The 18,269-nt window shown below is 40.2% G+C and overlaps 1 long non-coding RNA gene across 1 annotated transcript in view; it reads right to left on the reverse strand.

Annotated features, from left to right (window-relative positions):
• Positions 1 to 11,653: 11,653 nt before the first annotated feature.
• Positions 11,654 to 18,269, reverse strand: part of LOC111265766 (uncharacterized) — a 13,375-nt gene continuing 6,759 nt past the window's right edge. Inside the window, exons 2-5 of the long non-coding RNA XR_002683649.2 lie at positions 17,602 to 17,998; positions 16,980 to 17,076; positions 16,316 to 16,459; positions 11,654 to 11,777 (exon numbers count right to left, since the gene is read on the reverse strand). This is a non-coding gene — a long non-coding RNA (uncharacterized LOC111265766). The remainder of the gene's footprint in view (positions 11,778 to 16,315; positions 16,460 to 16,979; positions 17,077 to 17,601; positions 17,999 to 18,269) is intronic.

The following is an 18,269-nucleotide window of genomic DNA, read 5'->3' on the forward strand; positions in this document are numbered from 1 at the left end:
CAGAATTAAGAGGGCAGATGTCAACTATTCTTATTCACTAAAAAAGCCAAATTATTATTACTTCTAAAACAATCTGAACACGTTAAAAATAAGTTGGACAGCTGAATTAGGACTAAAAGCTGTTGATCGGACGACACGCGTGATACGAGACAATTTTTTGAATTTCACAAAAAACTGCTCTGTTGGAAATACTGGGGGTAAGAGTGCAAACTAAAATAGAGATCAGCTCGAGTGCTGCCCAAACCAGAAATATTCTTTAGACGCTCTTGGACCTCTACAACATGCAGCAAGGTAAATGCACAGCTAGATATTATCGAATTGATTCGGATTAAGGTTTTCCATAGCCTAGCCCCTGCGACTTAGAACTGCCTCACTGCTTCTCGTGTTTGAGAAGGTTTTGGACGCTGCTATGGAAAATGCTGAGTAACGCGCTACGACTCGTAGTCACACGTGCGCTTCTGACTCGCTGGTGGTAGTCTTTTCCTCACTGAAAGATGTCTTGGGTGCAGACGCGAATAAGACAGATGTTACAAAATTGTGCACGAAAAATGGTGGGGATGACCTGAGATATCAGATCTTTAGAGGCCTTGTGATTGCCAAACTAAGCGCGGAAAAGCTTCAACCATACGTCCGTGCTTCGGGGCGAAGCACACAATTTATTGCTACTATTATTAATTTTTAATTCAGCCAACTAATCCATCACCATCAAAAAGTGCTTTCTGGGATGAGAAAACTACGGGCATACAAATGGATTCTATATATACATTCTCTAAGGCTGTCAGAAGAAAATTCGGCGCACTTTAAAATTAATTGAGTTTTGAACTATATGCCATTAGCAGACAAACTGCGGCTAGTGATACTCCAGTCCAAAAAACCAATTGAGTTTATTTTAAGAAGAACCGGGCCAGCAAAAAAGCACTTTTTAGTCTTGAAAATTTACGTTCAGTAATCAAGTTTTTCGTCCTCAAAGGTCACAGCGCTGCGGAAATTAATTGAAGGGATATGATGATGATGATATTAAGCAAGGAAACCTTAAACGAAGGCATAGTACGTGAATGGTGTACACGTTCTAAAAACAGAGACTGAAGTATTAAAAAGTAGCAAGAAGATGACCACATGTCGAGACTCGAAGGACGAAAACGCATTGTTGCAAGAGAGCAGGTCTTTTACAAAAGCAGACCTTAAAGTCTAGGGGCTCTGTCGGCCAAAACTAGGCATCCATTTATAACGCTTATAACGTGTTACTGAGTCATGACCCAAACACAGAACACGCGAAAGCTGAGTAGGAAATAGGTCCCCCGTCAATATAGTCCAGGCCAGTTGAAGTTCTTCGTGCAATTCTACGTGCAACTTGCAAAACTTGGACCAACAAAAAATCCATCTAGAGCATGTTATCAGCATAGACGAGGCATGGTTCAACCTCTACCACCAGCTGGTAACAAAACCAGGCGAGAGAATGGCGTTGCTCTGAAGAGAAATCGAGGTCGGTGGCAATGTGGTGAAGATCTGCACGTAAAGTGATGCTAATACCTCCAATGGACATCAGCGGCATCTGCTATTATGAGATATTCGCCCAAAATTTAATAATGAACGGAGCCTCCTATCTCGAGTTTCTCAAGGGACGTGTGGGCCGTTCGCATGGCAGTCCAAAGCCCGCAGCCTAGTTGCTTGACGACAATACCAGACTTCATCGCCATGCCTTAGTTACTCCCTAGATGGGGCCATCGTTTGCTTCAACTTGCTTATTATTTCTATCTTGGTTCATGTAATTACTTTTCATGCCTTAAAAAGGCAAGCATCTTTTACTACCGATGTATAGATGAAGAAACTACATATAGGAGGCCACGCAATCAAAGCATGTGTAATAATATCCAATTTTGTTGTTATACTATTTAGATGCGCCGATAAGGAAATTAGTTAGATCATGCAACCCTCAAAAAATCCGGTAGAAAGATGATTAAGGTCAGATGATCGTATTCATTTTGCTCTAACATTGTAATTGTAATTCTGAAAACTTGAGATTCTCCGCGGGACGGCCTTCAAGCAGGACATGTAGAACGACAAACGCACTCTCAGAGGGTATATTTTCTTTGTTTTCTACTAACTTTTTTTACTTTACTGCAGCTTTGTAGATTTTCTACTATACTAGCAAGATTTATCTATTCTGAATCTATTCTATGAAAAAATATTAACACGCAGATTGTCTCTGGATAAGCCAGTCAATTAAAATTGTTAGGGCCTCGCATAACAGAAATATGCGACAACTGTTATATGCGAGGAGTTTTCTAGCCAAAATAACGATTAGTATTCGCTAAGAACGTGCTGACATTTTTAAGAGATATTTACATATAGAGTAACACTATTTTGATTAAAGAGTTGAAATCCAGATTTCCATCATTATCTCTATATAAACCCCTTAGCAATGTAGTATTGAAATCCAGCGTATGTTAGTACGCACTCACTTCTTTTTGCAACTTGGTTATTAATAAAGCTAACAATACACTAGGTGAACTGAATCTAGCTTCTAGCGAATTTAGCTTCCACGGCATTAGGACTACCTGGGTGTCCTTCTCCCATGTGAGGTATAACGTATTATATACATCGGGCCCTCTTTATACTCTGTTAAATTTGTTGTGATAGGTCCTTATAATAAAGCCTGTTGACATCTATTTTCCAAATAACGGAGCGTTAACAAGTGTAAAATAGCGCTTCACGGCATAATTTGCCCATTGATGTCTAGGTTATTGTATGTAATATGTGTATATATGCATAGCTGAATAAAGGATTGCAGGAGACGAGCTGGAGAGCGGCGTCGCAACTATAGCTGTATTTTTTAAAGGTTAAAAAACGTGCTCATTCTTTGTGCTTAAGTGTACGCACGGCTAACAGACGAGATCGTTTATACTTTTCAAAAAGACAATGGCTAGAGCTGTGTTAGATTTGGATTTTATCACATGACTGACCACCTCGATCCTCGCTTACCTTCGTTACATGTAGTCGATAAAGCTGCGCCACATAAAAGAGAAGGAAGCCAAGGAACGGCACGGTATTCGTTACTACACTGAGTGAACGTGGATGGGCTGTGTTCTCGTCCTGTGCCGAGTCCGCGCATCGACTTGAAAAAGCCTTATTACGTTTTTTGAGATTTCTAGTGCCACCAGATATCCGTGAATGATTTGGATTTTTAGCGGGGGGATGTACGCGTAACGTCGTTAGTAAAATAAAAGCGACTTACTTACTGGTTCAATTAAAACGGAATAGAGGAAGCGGACTATGTAGGAGGCGGGCAAGCAAGCAAGCAACATCTTCTTGTCGCTAGTCCTGTTCTTTTGAAATGGACCATCAGTCCTTTGTATCCTGTTTTGGTCTTTTGAGTTTTTATTCTACCAGATATTCTAGCTGCCGGATATCCCCTCTTTCCAGGTTATTCCCCTCCGGCCGGCTACCAAAGCCGTTGTGCTAGATAGCGACGTACGTACCATATTGTTACTATTTTCATAGTTTTTTTCTTTAACTGTCTTGTGCCACTTCTGTATATATACTAACGCGAGCTTGGCACCTTCATTTTGGAAACAATCTCCGCGCATTTGCGCTCGAAAAGACAATGGGGCAAGAGGTACTAAAAGTGAGGAAAAAGGCAGAGACAGACTAGTTGCACTAGTTTGACCTACCGCTTTGTTTTACTTACGACCATTATATTCGATCCCGTCGAAGCGTGCGTCTTTGTGGATGGTTTTTGAAGGCTGGTTATGCATAACGATAGGAACTATATATTCATTAATTAAAGTGAGTGGCGCTATGCAGAAGAAAAAAGGGAATGAAACGTTTCCCTTGGAGAGAAGTCTTATTTTCGGCACACGCCAAATTCATTTTACTGAACTTATTGGATATATAAAGTGAACGTATCGCAAGATGTGCAGACGGTAGATTTCAAAACCATTTCTTGCCTCATATAAAGTCTATATAACAAACTTATTATAAATAGAGTATTGTAGTATCATTGACTATTATACTGAATTTTTATTTTACTGATAATAATTATAAATGTGTTCGATATTGAGCAGCGGCAGTCCTCAGTACCAAATCCTATTTTCATCGTGTCAGATAACAGGTTGGGTGAATAATTGCTCTAGTTAAATACTCGGATGAAAGATGCATTAAAGGAGCACAATAAGAACAGAAGGCTGCGTAGAACTTCATGTTGTATAGATTAGATAAGCGCATTCAAAAAAAAGTTATTTTACTGACGTGATAAGGAGTTTATCAACCAGACGAAAGATCAAAAAAATAACCAATATTGAGCTCAGCTTGTCTGAGCCGTCGCCTGAATCTCAAAGGGAACCGCATTTCAAAATCCCAAGTTCTACACTCGAACTACACTTAGAGTTAGTAGATAGCGCTCCAGCTTAAAAGCGTCGTGCTTCGAATTGCTGTTTAGCAAAAACCAACGAAAAATGGCAGATGTAAAGGAAACGATTCTATCCTCTCTACGAATCTAGCACACAGTCTTGAGATGTGGTCAGCCACGAGCCAAGTGGAGGTGTCTCTGAACTCTAATTTGGGCATCAGATAGGGTGGAGCGTTTGCTTTGAAAAAGATTTGTTAAAGCCAGTACAAGCCGGAGGCTCGGTACGTACGTAGGCCAACAAGAGTGGTAGAAACGGACGCGGTGAGGGCCTCTTGACTCGCTGTTATCATCGCAGATGCCTCCTTCCCCGTACCTCTTTCAGCTGAGTCCCCTAACAGCCAGCAAACCGCTACCGTACTGAGCCAAGAACGAGGAGAGGAGCTCAGGCCAAACTCACGAATCTACGAACCCTGCGGCCACCTTCAGGTCACCGCTACCAGATGACCTCATTTCCCTAACTGAATCTGCCGGTCACGCATGTTGAGACAAATTCACACGACGCTTTAACTTCACGCCACACACGGACGATATACACGTACATGTTCTTGGGAAGCAAGTCGATGCACGGACCGTTCACACAAAGGATAGTCATACATATTGTACGGATCCATTAGTGGTTTTTACGAAAAAAGTCAATGAGAGACGGCAGCCTTTTAAATTTTCAATGCAGGTTATAGTCATAAAAATTAGCAAAGGACATACGAAGATCAATCGAATTGAGTCGAAACATCTGTAATGCCATATTTCTAATAGTTTCACTGTTTTCATCCCAGTCGTTTTTCAAGCTCCATTTGATCAGTCAAAGGCCTAAGGTTATGCACCCATATGCGTTTGACAAAAGTGTGAAAAGCGTATTCTAAACTAAAATCAAGAAAGTCAAATTTGCACTTTTGCATTATTACCTTCTATCCCTTCAACAAATTCCATCCGTTTGAGTTAGCCCAAAATAACGAACGCGGAGATCTTCCTCAAGAGTTTGTCTATCGCTTCTGAATATAATATAAACAGATTTGATCAAGCGAACGTAAATATTATCGACAGACACACACGCTTGTATTACTGTGACTCTGATAACATTACCATGGTATAACGAACCAAATAAATGAGATAGCAGCATAAACAATAACAGGCACCCAGTGGACAAGTTTCATTTCCCTCAAACAGAGTTGTGTCTTCGCAAGAGTTGAAACTGCCCCGCTTATCTTTTCTATACCCATATTAATAAAGTTTTAACTTTCCTAGAGATCTCGTATGGAGCATGAAGTTGCTTTTGTAAATAACAAAAAAGTGGAAAAATCGCCAATTGAGTATGCACCCGTATGACACGTAGAGCGAAACCTCTTGGATTCGCTGCCATGATGGTCGTCTAGTCGATATTTAAAGAGGGTAGCACAGCCTTATTAAATCCCACTCAGGTCAAGGGCTTAGCGACCTTAGAATAAACACCTCGCAACAATGCAATGACATAATATAAAGCTTGCTCCATAAACAAACGTCATTTAGCTCTGTTTCGGCAGCTTAAATACCTCAGCATAGAAGAGTTGACTATGAGTGAATATTAAAAGTGTAATGTAGTTTAAGAAAGGATCGCGCCTCGGTTGAAAGGACGAAACGCAACTTGATGCCGAATAAGTGGTGCATAGTAGGAAAACATGTTTGTATTGCTCCGCTGCATGATGCATTCTAGGACCAGTAATAATATCTTCGGTGGACATCAGCTACCGCAAACATAGCCTCCAATTACACTGAAATATTTTGGATCGCTTCTGAAGTTCATGTCGAACGTTTAAGCTTTAAGAAATCGAGATACGACAGCAGAGAGAGAAGCCAGTTGTCGTATTGGACATAATTCGCTTGTGGCGCCCCCATCTAGTTTTGGTTTAGCAGATCAAACAAGCATGACACGTTGATAACACCAAATATAACCGAAGTAACGAACGACGATCTAGCTTGGATACAGACAACGTGCTCTGTCGTTCGTACGTTACTCGATATCGCTTGTCTAGACCGCAAGCTCAGTGGTAAAGGCAAGCAGATGTAAACGGTCGAGATGGACGGCGATGTTGTGCTCGTCGTTGCTATGACAATGACTTCGATTCCAGCAAAGCTTCAAGCAGTTATGGTCTACGGGCTGGTTTAAATTTTAGGTGGTAGCAGAGCGCGCTCCCAGGACAAACCTACAAGGACCTTCGAAACTGAATGGTTACTTACGAATCAACTTTTTTTTCGACTCGAGTGCATAACTCATCTAATGGCTGAGCAAGGCTCATCCACACTAGGCCTAGATAGATAGATAGAATAAACTTATTTATTCAAATATTTGCACCGGTACAGATCTAAGCTGAAATGTGCGTACCACGAAACGATGCGTAGCACTCCGGTTGTAAAAGATTTGTGTCTCGATCTAATTTTGATTGCTTGACTGGCTGACAACGTTTTCCGTCTTAAAACAACCAATAAACTTATCGGAACATGTAAAGGAACCTTAATGAGCAGAGTTTACCAATTCCTTCAGTTATAAGGAAGCTAATTATTATTTCATTGCCATCAGCTAACTTGATTCGTTAAACGTTGCAACAGCAAATCTTGGAATGATCCTTCGACGAGGTACTGTTACGCCCTGCTAATAAAGCCTTTAATATAAAATCAACACTGAAATTCTAGAACGTTCACTCTATCTGATCCAAGCAGTCGTATATTCTTAAGAGGTTCGCGCTTAGTGTTCTGCTCCTAATTAAGTCAAGCTCGTCAAAATCAGAAGACGCCTGATAAGGCCAGCACTGAAATTCATGTTTCAACTTATTTGCTTTTGATCTAACTTGATTTTTTGCTAAGAAATTAACACTTGACAAAATCAAATTAACTAGTCAAACTAACTTTCACCATGAAATGTTCATGGATGACATAAAGGAAACGTATAATCTAGTGGAGGGAACGCATCAAAGATTAATTGTTCGTTATATGTCTAATATGTAACATATCTACACACTATATATATATAGAGATACCTAATATATATTAATATGGGTAATTACGTAACTTGGGTGAACGGAAAAATAGGTTTAATTTTACACACACACACACACAGATGTATATATATATATACATCTGTGTATATATATAGAGGATGCGTGGATGAAGCGAGTTTAGCATGGCACATATAATAGTTGCTCATAATTCAGCAACACTCACCTTTGGAATGAATCAAGTATACATTATCAGTTAGCACGTATACAAAGAAAAAAAGGCGAAGTCAATGACACGCGGCCATCTATGCAATAAAACAAAGCGGAAGGAAATATTTAGGTAAACGTGTGTGCTATAATACAAAAAAAAAAGCATTTTTCTCGTATAACTTTAACTATTTAAAAATATGTAGCAATGGCCTTTTATACAAACGCCATCTTTATCGGTGTAACGGTTATCGTAGTACAAAACGCCTAAAAACATTAAACAGTGCTTCAACTTTTTTACTCTATACGAATCTTTCGCTAGAACAAAAGTAATTAGCTCGTTCAGCACTTTACGAGCTACTGGCGTGTGGGTCAGCTAAGTTATATTTCAATACCATACATAAAATATGGCGAACGTCTCTTGTGATATATAACCTAATACCTTGTCTGACCTTCAGCGTTCTCAATATCATTGTCGTTGTCCGAAGTGTAGGGGATGTTCAGAATCATAATATTGCTTATGACAAATACATTCGTATTTTTCTCTCCCATATGCATTTCTCGTTCTCTCTCTTAGACCATTTCAAAACGTGCACCGAAACGAAGCTCGCACACTGGTAGACACGCGTACGTTCGAGTGCCATTCGCTTTGCTCAATACATAGACGCCGGCTAGCCAATTGCGGATGATATCGGCGTACGGCAATGGCCATATTTGGACCAAGCTCTTCTAACGTTTACACGTCCACGGAAAATGAATTATGGCTACCCTTACTTCCGCCTACTAGCAGTGTTTCTTACATTCCTTATCAGGATAACATAGCAGTAACTAAAGTGACACTGTTTTCACTTATAATTGTTTCGACGACCATCTGGCCTGCGATCTTCAGACATAGAACGGACAGACCTGTAAGTGTCGCTTTGTTATAAACCGTATAATAAATCATTACCTACAAATCTTCGCAGTGAGCCCGTTTTCTGCGATAACTGATGGGTCGATAACTGGCCCATTTTACTGGGATGCGGTTTCGATGCAGCTATCGCTTTATGTGATTACATACAATGTGACTCTTCAAAACAGAACAGTGTTAAATAGAGTTTTTTCTTATAGTTGGCCCTCTATTCTAGTGACACAGTTAACTTACACATAAACTCTGATATTGACCCGCAAAAGTTGTAGCACTCCATATAAATGTAGGCAACCTGTATAAAGATTATCGAATATAGAATGATAAAAGAAAGTAATCTGAACTACAACATCCTCTTTTTGTGTGTGAGCTTATCCAGTAGTGTATGTCGGGAGGCAGCGACAACTTTCGATATTTTCCAAAATAATTTTTCTATTTATTTGGAAAATGTTGCAGGCAATCACATTATTGTACGATAAGGCGTATTTTACTATTTGCCTTCGTCGTATAGAGAGGGCTTTTAAGTGTTCAAAAGCTCTTTAGTTTCTGTATTTTTCATTAAGCACAAAATATTGCTATGGAATTATTCAGTTATGCATTTTTACTGCAGTAAATGTTCCACTTCATACGTTCTTTTCCCCGGAAAGAATTCTAATGTTGGTGAGCAATAACCAATAATCAGACTCCTTTCAAAAGTTTCCAGAAGCTATGCACGTGCCCTGTCAAGGAAAAACGACACTTCCCATATCTACAAAATCCTTGATCCTTGTCAGGGAGTTGAGGCAAATCTGTTCTATGATACATATACAAGTTTATGACAAGGAAAACCGTTCTGTAAGAGCTCATAGTTTATAGCTTTATTCTATGAAAGTCTGTTGCATAAGCCGAAGGACAACTGTGTTCATCCCGAATAGAATCGAAGTCTACCCATGTGTATAGATAATGTGATAGCCGAACTTTCTGTCTCAAGGAAGCACTTTAAACGTAAAAACCTAACGCCTGTATACCCTATGATTTTAAGAAAGCTACTGATAACAAGATAGAATCAAAATTCAGAGTTTTCGATCACTCTTCAACTGCAATTAGCGTTGGTATAGTTAATAGCATTCCCTATTGCGGATAATTTTTAATGCCCCATTAATGATCCTTATCATTGAGATATCTGCTAATGCATTGCCTGACACTATGCATAAGGGGCACGCTTAGCAAAATCAATTTCTCATCTAAGCATGTAGAAGCTCATACATATCTACAAAAAGAAAAAATGGAAAATGTCGTATTATTAGATGGTAATGTGATATTTTATATGGTTCTAGAAAACCTCTTGACAGTTGGTCAGACTTTACCGAGTTTCTAATCACAAATTTCGCTAGATTCCCTAGGAATTTCTAGCATCTATTTTGCTAATTGATCCCCCTTATGTTAGTCTAACAAAAATCCACGCCATACAGGCTATCTTTTTTTGGTTCAGCGATAGGACAGGTGTGCCTGTTTATGACTGGTAGGACCACTGATAAGGAGCCCTTTAATTTTAATTCAATATTAAAATTGAGCGAGAAGTGACCGTTACACAAGTCTGCTTAAACATATGTAAAACGATAGATACAATTGCTTGGCTCATAAGCGAGTGGAAGAGTCACTGTTATACGCTTCATGAAGCATCCGTAGTGTTTACTATTATATTAGAGGCGAAGCAAGATTTGATGTGAATACTACCCTAATAGCTCGACTTCAAAAAACGTTTCTAAAGGGTCCTTTGTATCTTATACGTTGCAGTCTAAACTTAGACCTATGTAAAGAAAGTGGACATTCATCACAAACTATTCTACATAAATCTAGCTATAGAATTCAGGGTTAACCGGTTTCTCGACACGACCAGCTTGTTCAGTTGACTTAGTGGCTAACGAGTATGTTTTGTTGACACGTCAAGCAAAAGTGTTTATGAAGAGAAATACTTGCTAATATAGAATAAACACACAAAGAACTGGGCCACCCACATTCGTGGCTAAACAAGATGGCTATTTCAATATATCTGTACATTTGCTCTTTCCCTGTTTGGAAAACTTTTTGAGTTAAAATGGCATTTTGCAGCTGCGCTGCTTGATAATGATAGAACTTATTATCATCTGTTGATAGTACTCGAGATCAGAGGGTAATCTTTTTCTCGATGTTTTTTGCTTTCCCTTCTCTTTTCTGTAGTTTGCCTCCATCGACCCCGCCTCGATGATTCGCCTACGCGTTGTAGTTGTACGTTTCCCGACCCAATTTCTAAACGAAGAAGGCACAGCGGTACAATAAACGATGACGGCAATCTGGATGTAAAACAAATATCGCGTCGGGTATCGCGGCGACACTCGCATCAAGAACCACTCAATAAGATAAGAGAGACTAAGTCTTCGTTACTTTTCTATGCTGGTATAAACTGTTCAGAGCAACCATCCGCGAACTGCTTCTATTCGTGCTTTCGTCAGGCTTATTATTAACAACGAAGCACTAATCTTCACACGGCCTAATAACAAAATTTACAAGTCGACTAAAAAAACCGAAAGTAGTGCTGTATATTTCCAAACCTAAGCCTAGTTAAGGTAAGTCTTCTACAGGAAGTTTATGAAAATCGCATCTGAGAATAAAACCGACAGATTTTAGCCAGTACGTTTCTAGCTAATACGTAATATGTAGTATGCATTAATAACGTACGAAAAAATGAATGATACATGCATATCTTAAGAAACGCTTTAACAGAAGAGGTTTGATAACATCGTGGTTCTATAATCATTGTCAGAATCTGTGCAGTATTTGTGATTAATTTCTGTCTCATGGACAATTTTCGGCGTATTGAACACGTACCCGATTCAGCACGCCATAAAAAAACTATAAGCCAGGATTACTCTTGTGCCCTAAAGATAGCAATTAGCTGTAAGCATAAAAAGCAATTATTTCTGTGTCAATTATAGCCCCCAGTTTGTGAAAGGGCTTAATATTCCCATTAAATTAACTAGGGTAAAGTCTTTTCGGGTTTCATTTTCAAAAAACAACTGGACTAAGCTAAATCATTTTAAATAATTTCGTCAAAAACACCTATATGTACGCTACGTGTATGTATGTATGTATAGTAGAGTGTCATATTTTAGAGTAACGAGAAGCTAATTTATAGATACCTCCCAGGCGGTTCAATAAAATGTTTTTTTTTTTTTTATTAAAGCTTTTATTATTTAAAGCTGAAAGATTTTTAGGCTATTTTAATTAGCGCATTTGCCGCTATGAGCCACTGTATCAAGCAATACACCACCTGAAATCGATTGACGAAAAAAGGATTAATTAATAGTGTAGGATAATATTCGAAAGTATAACAGTTGGAATTACTTAGTTTTGCCCATCGTTAAGTTGGGTCTCACGAGGATACACCGCTCGTTAAGGATTGTTCGATTAATGAAGTTTTGCCATTGAAACTGCTCATCTTCCGAAGACCTCCGTCCAAGTGCATGATGCTCTGCGAATATTAGTACCGAACCATTAGCAGGAATTATCTTCTAAGCAGTTAATGCTTCCCGTTTTGGCAAAGTGCGGACTGCTAGAACGTGATGATTGTGCTTCATCAGGTAACAGAGGGGCCCATATGCATTAGACAACCACTATCGTATGCAATTTTCCCAGCTGCGGGCACGGGGCTCGTGCTTTACCATGCACTAGCGCTGTTTGCTGAACCAGACAGATACCGTAAAGCAAATGTGATCCGATGCGTAATCATCTCTTGCGCACATCACTGTCATCACCGGTCCGTTAATTGTTACTAACATTACTGTTTGACTTATTCACTATTCTTTTCCGCTTTCTTTTGCTTAAAAACATGGTAAAGATTACGAAAAATATAAATATCGGCGTCTATCACTAAATATCAGTGAACGAGAAAGCTCATAAAGTTAATTTTCTCTAAGCCTAAATTGTAATCCTAAGCCCTTTGGCCTAAGATGTTTAAAACGTCTAGGCAAAACGATCAGTGGGAAGACGATTTAATTCTATTTATCATATTTATTTCATCGTGTTATTATGGAAGTATTTGCATCTTGTATAATGGTAAGTATACTGGAGTCATAGTCGTGGAATTCACCACTACTTCATATTTAAATACCGTATGGGGGATGTTATCCTGAGACAAAATTAATCAATACTGGCAACATTATCACTGGTAACCTATTGGAAAGCACAAAAATTGGGTAGCTTCTTTCTTATGAAGATTTCCTTTTACTTTCAAGGGTTTCATCGTCCTTTTATTAATTATCGAATAGGCCGTACGTTTAATATGATTGTCATGGTAAAGAAAGTCACTCGGGTATGGCAATACCCTCAAATACTCGATTACTGCGTTACCACGGATCCTCAACGCGGCGGAAGTTTAGCGGCGGTGACCATCGTCGTTTGATGTTGCCTCAGTGCCGGCGGTTTGTTAATAGTTGGTTGTCTGAAAGTGCGTGCGGTTAGCCTAGGTGTGACCTTTACTGCGACAGTACGTCTATGGTTATCTAGATGAGCTGATGGCCAAGTGGGTGAAACACCATGAAGCAAGCGTTGTCGACGTCATCGTAGCTGGCATCGTAGTCTGTCCTTCTGCGTGCCTCCACTCTGGTTTAGGCGACAGGCGCCGTGATGTCTGCCGACGTACTCCGACCCCACCGACTGCCACCCGCGTTCTTGTCGCAGGACCCCGTTTCGCTCGTTCCTTTCAGTTGTCCAGCTAACCTCTTTAGACGTAGGGTTCCTTCGTTCGTTGCACCTCTCTTTTTGCAAAAAAAGGCAATCTATTGCACAGAGAGGAGCTATTGAGGCACAATGGCAAACGAATCGTCCTAATGCGAAGTGGAGCAGGCTTTTTAGAGGCAGGTGTTGTTTGATGTTGAGATGTGGCGAGTGTGGCAGGCCTGGCAGGGCTAGGAAAAATTTGAGAGGCAGAACCGCCGGGTATATCTAGAGGGAGTCGGAGCTGGGGAATCGACCAAACTGCTCGATGATCTCGCCGTCAAGCAGGCAACTTAGTGGGAGTGCGAAGGAGTGAGATAAAATGAGAAATAACTTGGCTCTCGAACGCAAAAGCATAACAAGAGGGCAAAAGCGCATCGTAGTAGTCAACTGAAGGGGCGAGCTGTACGGATGGCGAGGGACACACAGTTCACGTTTCTCCCATGAATATCGCTATGGCGACACCGCTCCGGTTCGTTCTGTCCTCTTCGCTCTGTCCCCAGTTGGAGCTGGAAGAAGGACAAAGAGAGGCGAGAACAAACCCTGACAGGGAGAGTTGAAATGGTAAAGGACACAAGACACGACAAGGAAGGATGGGTCAGCAACGCAGGCGACAGAGACGACGATGTCAATTGCAGAGTTTGTATCAGCAATGTTCAAATAGGAAACGCTAACAAGTAAACTCTCTGAGGACTTGTACTGTAAGATATGGGTTTTTTTCTTCCACGTATCACAATGAAGCCTAGCTCACTAACCAATGTAACGAGTAAAAGTGAATATACTAATCTGCTTCGAACCAATCCATGACGCTAAGAGCACGCTGTACAGCAAGAAGTAGGCTCTTGCAGAAGAAGTGGATTCTGCGACGAACTGCAGCAGATTATGTAAACACCAACAAGTATTACTGAATGAAGTCTTCGAAAAAATGTGGACCTAAAAAGTTATCCACCGGGCCTCACAAAGTCTTTGATAAATTGTTTAGTAAGCCTACCTTTTTCGTCGTATGAGAGCCTACCTCGTATAGCATTCATATTTGTTTTAGTTGGTCGTGAAATTTGGGCATTTTTTGCCATAAAATGTCTACCAAAGCTTTTATTAGAGATAGGATTCGCAGTTTAATACATAAGGCAGTGTCAACAGATAACTAGTTGTGGCTCAAACCGTGTTTCGTCTAATCCGAGGTGTAACTTTCAGAAAAAAGCGATCTTTTTCCGCTAGTTTAGAATCGGATAAGTAGTCATAAATACTATTCTGTGTTCAATCACACCGAGTGGGTGGTGCCATGGGCAAGGCCTGAGCCAGCTGGAATCAATAAACAGAAATATGAATATTAAAAATGTAACTTTTTGTTTGTTTTGAAGTGCTTATTACTTATTGTTGTACTTTCCCTAGATCATCACCTAACTTCCAAACGAGTCCGCGGACCATCGGTTCTAAGTACACTGTTTATTCAGCGACATTAAATATGAGGTCTGAGGGAACTTTAATGATCTGCAAAGCACACGATTGTATCTATCTATGTTCACGTGAGTTAGTGAAAAATGTGTGTACATTTAATTTCTATTTCCATTGCACTAAGAATTAAGTAACTTCTCTAACCATACGTATTTCATGTTTTCCAGTATGCTGAGCGCTTACATTTATTATTTACATATTGACCTTTTTGTCGCCTCTACAGGAAGAGGTCTGTACGTCTTAACGATGAAGATGGAGCGTTACGACGGAAAGTATTTGTGTGTTATATGACATCACACTATAGTACATACGTGATAGTGGTTCAGGAAAGAATGGCCCACATAAATTGTAAATTTGACAAGAACCGTCGGTGATCTATATATGCGTACATCAATCTATTAATCAAGAAGGATGAGCTGGAGGGCGTTACGCACTGCCTCAATAAATTGATTTATTTTGAAGGGGATCACTAAAGCGATTTTCCCGCCTAGTACAAACAGCAGACGTTATTATCGTTTTTACCATATCAATTCTGTCACTCGGCCGGATACTGTGACTGAAGGATCCCAGCAGGTTATGTCAGGAGCAGCTATCCGACCATACATTGGTGCTACGCGAACTGCATACATTTGGCCTGTGCGATTCGGATGCTATCTATCTGTTGCCGTGTATGGCATGCTTGCTACTTGATTTCCTCTAAGCGGACGATTCCACGCAAAGATAAGCACAAGAATTCTCGTACCGTTGCCTTTCGAATCGTTGTCGTTATATGGCCATTAGAATGTTAATTAACTGATATGCGCAGAGCAAAAGTACCTCTGCTGAGAAACATTTTGTTGAAGCCCATTTTAGAAATGAAACAAAAAGACTGTAACCTAGTACATGCATGGGTAACGTAGATGCCTCTGTGAACGTTCGTTCATGCCAGTAAATGCATCGAGGGACTTAGTTAAAAACATGCATTCTCGCTTGATGCACTAGCTGTAAACAAACAGCAACAGTACACATATTAGGTTGGAAAAATAAGGACTTTTATGGCAGTGAAACATTTGCTGCCAACATCGCCCCATACGAAAGCATATTATACACGAACCATACTGTTATATAAGAAGAACCGGCTAAAAAACGTGCTAAATCTAAACGAATTAAACCGGAGACGTGGATTGTGTATGTTAGATAGGGGAAGCCGAGCCGTTATTGAAGTATCCGTAACCTTCGTGAAGATAGCCCGCTGACAGATTCGATAAAAGTCTGGTAAACTATTAAGTATTATTGGTAAACAAAATATTATACTATAAAACTGTTCGTAAATAGACTGTATTGAGAATCTCAGTCGAAATGCAATAAATTAGATTTAGTACATATAATCTTTGCAATACAGCCTCTGATAATGAGTATCAACGATATAACTTCATCGTAATTTCAACTGAGGACTGCATCGTAAGACTAAGATGTTTCTCAAAATTTACCATTCCCACACACACACACACACACACACACACACACACGTTCAATCACCGTTTTTGTTGTTAGTCCTGTGTAGATCCTCACTACGCCCGCCATTTTTTGTGGCGTTCGCATCTTAAATACATTATTACTTTTTCAGGGTGTCTACTACTATAGGTACGTGAAACCTACCGCACGTACACGAACAGTTTCCTTCTTCTACATCTGAGCCGTAACGGTAGCCTCCGCGAATTTTCTTCTACTGCTACAGCTTGTCGGCCTATATTTTGCGCACACATAGACCTTCCACATTTTTGATACTGATGTCTGTATGTTCTGGACAGGCCAGCGTCAAACGCGGCAAGAAATAAGTAAACGAAACGATTCAGCATTAGAAAATCTCTTGTATCACGGCTGTTTCTTCAATTGGAAGGAAGAGGCCGGAATGTTTTTGAGTTATTCTGGGAACATCTAACGATAGTTTGTTTCCCATATCTAGTAATGAGTTATATTTAGATCTTGTGCTTCCAGCCACTAAGACGGTACTCTCGATAGCCGATCCATGCGATGTAAAAGCTTCAATTTAGGTTAGATATGTACATTAAGTATTTGTACTTAAAGGACCTACATGCGCGGTTCGTACTGTCTGGTTTTTGAAATGGAGCTGCGCAAAAAGTTAGAAAATTCCTACTACCTAAAAATATGTTATTTTATTTAGTTACTATAATTCTGTCAAAGGTATCTATTGAAGTTACTGTTGTATTTCAAAGTTATATAAAGTTAATACATCATTTAATTGATTAACAAATTTACAGATATGTTCTTGGTTCATTGACTTCACTCTTTAAGCACTTACATTTTATTTCCTCCTTTATGGAAAATTTTAGCTGGGTTATCATCTTAGAGCTCTGTTTGGGATTCGGATTTGGAGAATGAAAGATTCCAAGCCTTACCTGCAGCAAAAAGGTAAGACTTTCAGATGATTTTGGCGCCGTACCTCACTATTGAGAAGTTCTCTGTAGCATGGCTTTTGTTAGAGGGATCTGTATAAACGCCTTCCGCAATAAACGCAATACCTGAAGTATCGCGATCTCTTATCAGATTCTTCAGATTTAGTCATTCATTTTATCAACCCGCATGCTATAGAGCCATGAGCTTTTCGTAGTCGTTGCGTGCCATTGGAGCTAACAATGCAAGATTTGTAAAGCGAACCAGATTAGAGACCTTGACATCTCAAACCTAACCAGGTATATTTCGTAGCATTTGCAAACTGCGGGACCGCATCGCCAAACTATTATTATCTGTTCTGTTTAAGCAATGTTATCTATTGCAATGTTCTATGTTTCGTGCGCTTGGGCTAATTCTAATCCCGTGCTTATGGACTACACTTGGCATGCTCGACCAGTAGAGTAGAAGTGATTGGTTAGCTAGTGAAAGATAATTATCATCAATCTATAGCGCCCGTTTAGCTCCGTTACCTGCTGTTCGTGTTTTCGCTGTTTTGATTCTAGTCGAGAACTGTGCTCTGTTCGTCTATAGTGTCAAACGTTTGTAGTTGGCCGTGATCCGAGACGACAGGACTAAAGGACAACAGTCTCCCCCGAGGTCGTCGCCAGCTGCCATCCTGTAAAGTTCTGGTCCGCTTCGCTCCATCGAATTGTGGAACGGTAAACTATGTGAGCATGGAAATTGCGATCCCGGGATAAATGTGGAAGGATATTTATAAGGAGCCTCAGATGCAGCTCACGTAGCAGTTATAACTCACACGAGTCTTTGACGGCCAATATCCATCCGACCGGCTTCCCAACCGTCAGCCTGCTTCTCTCGCAAGAATGGGCTGGGCAGGACAAAGGGCCTGTTCTGACAGACCAGACCCTGAAAGAATGTCCGTACTGTCATGAAGCGTCATAAATTCATAAATATATGACCTACGCCCTGTCTCCCTATGTGTACATGCGTGTGTGTGCGTGCGTGCGTATGTGTGTGTGTGTGTGTGTGTGTGTGTGTGTGTGTGTGTGTGTGTGTGTGTGTGTGTGTGTGTGTGTGTGTGTGTGTGTGTGTGTGTGTGTGTGTGTGTGTGTGTGTGTGTGTGTGTGTGTGTGTGTGTGGTGTGTGTGTGTGTGTGTGTGTGTGTGTGTGTGTGTGT

This window comes from Varroa jacobsoni, unplaced genomic scaffold (assembly GCF_002532875.2).
Source record: "Varroa jacobsoni isolate VJ856 unplaced genomic scaffold, vjacob_1.0 scaffold_108, whole genome shotgun sequence".
Classification (NCBI taxonomy): domain Eukaryota; kingdom Metazoa; phylum Arthropoda; class Arachnida; order Mesostigmata; family Varroidae; genus Varroa; species Varroa jacobsoni.